The sequence below is a fragment of the Pteropus alecto genome, unplaced genomic scaffold (genome assembly GCF_000325575.1).
Source record: "Pteropus alecto unplaced genomic scaffold, ASM32557v1 scaffold359, whole genome shotgun sequence".
In the NCBI taxonomy this organism is placed as follows: domain Eukaryota; kingdom Metazoa; phylum Chordata; class Mammalia; order Chiroptera; family Pteropodidae; genus Pteropus; species Pteropus alecto.
This window is the reverse complement of record NW_006443119.1, coordinates 4,484,838-4,489,003: the sequence shown is the minus strand read 5'-3', so window position 1 is coordinate 4,489,003 and position 4,166 is coordinate 4,484,838. Positions and strand designations below refer to the sequence as shown.

The window sequence follows — 4,166 nt, the reverse complement described above, 5'->3', positions numbered from 1 at the left end:
AAAGAGAACAGAAGTGAATGTGGGATGAGAGAGATGGTGAAAAGATGGCTTGTTGGAAACTGGGAATTATGAAAATAACATTTAGATACAACCTTCAAAGCTCGCCCTGCAAACAGGAAGGGCTGGAAACTTTTCTCAGTAAAGAGCATTTAAGTATAAAGCCTTTGAGTTTCTGGGGACAAGTTCATCTGCCTCTGGTAATTAGTGTGCTGCTGTGTAGTTTATTTCACTGAGACAAAGAGCAATGATTACATCTCACCTTGTAGATGAGGAAGTGAGTGATGAGCTTTAGCACAAAAAGTCCTGGGAATGCAAACATAACATATAGCTGACAAAGATAGTACAAGAAATTATCCTCTGCATGACTCCACCCACTTCCTGACCTATGTAGATCAAGGTGGTTGTTACCTTAGAGGACAACTGGACATTTTCTCATTGCCATGTGGGACAATCTGCCTTTCTGTGTTTTAAAAAGTAAAAGAAGCTAACCATAGTAGACCCAGAACCAGTGCCTGGCATCCCAGTCACTATAATCAGTGATTCATCTATGAAGCAAAAGATGCAAAGGCTATATCATTCAGGCTGAGTACAGAGATGCAGCAAACATCTGAGAATTTACCAACAATGAAAATTCATAAGGGAAGAATAGAGAAAGAATGAAGAGGGAGGGAAGGGAAAATGAGAGGAGAGCCAGGATTCCCAGGGAAAGGGCTTCCTTTCTCTGTTCCCAGAGGGATAAATATAATTATGAACCTAGCATGACACCATACAAAATAAGAGAAGAATCTGCCAGGTGACCATCTCTGCCGGGACTCGAACCCGGAACCTCTGGATTAGAAGTCCAGCGCGCTCGTCCATTGCGCCACAGAGACCTCACCACACACACAGCATCAGTACCAGAACTGAAAAAGCACATACCTTCTGCATCACGGAGCCATCTCAGCATCCTGCTTTCTCAGCAGTGGGGGGACAGGGACAGCTGGAAAATCTGGAGTGGAGATCCACCAGCCGGTTCCATCGAAGCTTTCCTCAATGCTGTGGGTTTGGGGGGTCCTCAGAGGATTGGAGGAATGTAATGATGGTCACTTTCCAAATCCTATAATCTCTGATGGAATAAGACAGAGCTGGAGACTGCTCTCCTTCCCTCTCCATCCCTAAGGGAGGATACGGAGAAAGCCTCTCTATTCTCATGCTAACTAAGCAGAGCACACCCTGTCCAACAGAGCAATGAGGAGCCATCTCTGTCTCGACCCTCTCTCCCTCACTGTGGCTTCATCCTAGCCTAGCTATTCTCAGACAAAGCTAGGAGATTCAGGAAAACCCTCATTCCCTGAGACAAAGGAGCTGCTTCGGTAAAGAAACGTGTGACTAGCAGTAGAGACTGGCAGGGAAGCTGGAGTCCAGGAGACTGGTCCAGTTCTCAGCTTTGAGAGCTGTATCCATCAAGCTTAGGGAAAATGTATCGGGAGTCATATGTTTCTTCACCATCTTCACTAAAATTAAGGGTGGAGGAAGAGACGGAGCAGTAGTGTCTGTGTGTGTGCGCGCGCATGCGTGTGCGCGCGCGCGCGCGCGCGCATGTGCTGGGGAGTAGAGAGGGAAAGAAAGAGAAAGGGGGTAAGTGTGCACATAAGGAAGATGATGAGAGTGGCAGCTAATAAAATACAGATGGTTCTCACACAGCCCTCTATTAATACCTGCTTCCCTTCCCCGCCCCCTTTCCTAGCTCCAACTCTCTGCCGTTCCTCCTCCCAGGGCAGCCTAATTTAAAGAATGGGGATTTCTCAATTGTCTAGGCTTATTAGAGACATCCTAGGAAAATCAAAGTGACCATCCTTCCAAACTGACCATATAAGGCCTCCATACCAGCCTAGATCCAAGATAACAGTTTCTATTTTTAAAAGCCTCCTAGAGAAGACAACTCCACAATCACTGTTGCTTATAGTTTCCACTGTGCCAGTTTTTCTAAATGCCTAATATAAGTGCTTCTTACCTCACCTTCAGCTTATTTTTGGCCTATTTGATTTCCAGATACATCAAAGGACAATTGTCCTCTATGTTCCAATGACAATGTATTAATTTGAAGACTTTGATTCAGTTTCACCATAGCACCCCCACTAAAAAAAAGGTTATAATAAAAGCAGAAAGCTGGCTCAGACTTCTTCCTCCTCCCTCACAGTGTGTGCTTCTATGACCTACAGATCTGGACACTGCCAATTGACTCCAATCATAACTTGAGATAGTTCTTTCTAACCTGTGGGACAAGGACAGCCAAGTGAAGAATAGGACAAAATGAGTGCTTGGATTGAAAGATCTTTAAGGGCCCTTCTAACTCTAAAAGTATAATCACAGTATCTCACACTTCCCTACCCGTATAGCCTCAATAATGAGATCTGAGAGAGAATGGGACCAAAGTGATTCAGTCAGGTTAGGATGCAAGGAGAAGACTCCAACACCTAGGGAAAAGCAGCCATTCTAACAAAATTTGCCTTCCATCTAGAACCTAGAAGTTGGAGTTCAAAACAGTGAAACCAGTGGCATATATAATAAATCTACAGCTAGGAAGCACAAAATAGGCCTTTCTTAACACATCTACCATAGACAACTCTAAGAACCTGACATATTGAAGTCAGTACTAGCCAGAGATTATATTACTTTGAGTTGCTAGTAACAAGGTGCTAGTTAAAGAACTAGTCAGGAGGTTCATGTGACTGCAAAGGGAAGCTCAACCCTACAGGTTAGCCGTGAACCACTGAGATGCAATTCAGGTTCTCAGGACACTTTCCACCAGGCTTAGTCAATGTTCTCTCAGATGCAGGCACATACCCTTTATTCTTCATAAAGATATTGTCCTTTAACCAGGAAATCTATCAGACCAAGTTTTGCCCAAAGCTTCATTGCCTATTAAGAGATCTTGTGCCCTCCACAAGCAGAATGAAGAGGCCAGCACTCCAACTCCCTCCAGCAGCTTCATTCATTGTTTGCAATGTTCCTACTTGGTACTGGGGATACAACGAGAGATAAATGGTGACATGATCCTATCTTCAAGGATTCCGTAGGCAAATTCCCATGTAGTAACTACTCTGAAAGACAACATCAATTTTATTGCCCATCAAATAAGGTGTCAATTTTCCAAGTTAACATCAAGACCAGAAGTCCGGAAGTAGAAAGATTCAACTTCAATAGCAAGCTTGTGCAGCTTACTTTCTTCAATACCCTGAGAAAATTGTTTAACTTCTTAATCTTCTATTTCCACATTATAATCTGGGGGCAATAATAAATGCTATTCATAAAGATTAGCTGAGACTTCATGGTGCAAGCTGTTGTCCCCTTCCTTCCTGTTCCATGAGTTATAATTCTTGACTCTATTGCTGGGTTGCCGCTTTCTTCTTAAATACCCGTCCATTTTCTTTCTCTCACTCACCTCTTCAACAGCAATCTCTCCACTGTAGCAAAAAAACACCCCACCTCAACAAGTCTTTCCAGGACCGCTTATAATAATAATCCATATCAACAAAAATACTCTGAACTTTGTCCAAGGGCTTTTCTCAAATAGGAAATATCTCTCTGACATCTCTTGTTTCACTTTATCATTCATAAATCAGATAAAGTTTCTTGATAAGTATGAATGACGTCTCTAAACTAGGTTTTCAATTTAAAAATCAGGGAAGCAATCAAAGAGAGAAAGTTTTAAAGAGGCAGGAAAGACGAGGTCACACCATTCAAAATGACTGAATACAGTACATCCTTTTCTTCTTTTAAATCATATATGTCATTTGTGTTTATGTAAACCCTTAAGAAGATGAGTACATTCCCCTCCAAAAAAGTTTTTGTACTAATTCTCCCAAATCTGTAACTAAAACATTACTCACACTTCTGAATGCCACTCTTTGAATCCACAGACAAACTGATAATGCATATTAATTATTTCATTCATAAAGCCTTGCTGGGATACATATGATGAATGACAAAAAATATTCTCCTATTGGCTCAGAAAAAAAACAATGAAACCCCATATTCAACTATGGTCCTACTCACATCTTCCCTAAAGATATCAACTAGTCTATGTTTTGTTTTGTTTTTTAACGTTTTTTTTTTTTAATTTTTCAATGACAGTGGACATACAATATTATATTAATTTCAGGTGTACAATCTAGTGATTAGAC

The 4,166-nt window shown here is 41.6% G+C and overlaps 1 non-coding gene across 1 annotated transcript; it reads right to left on the bottom strand.

Annotated features, from left to right (window-relative positions):
• Window positions 1–798: 798 nt before the first annotated feature.
• Window positions 799–872, bottom strand: TRNAR-UCU. Its single transcript has one exon. It is a non-coding gene; the product is annotated as a tRNA-Arg (tRNA).
• Between the last annotated feature and the right edge of the window lie 3,294 nt (window positions 873–4,166).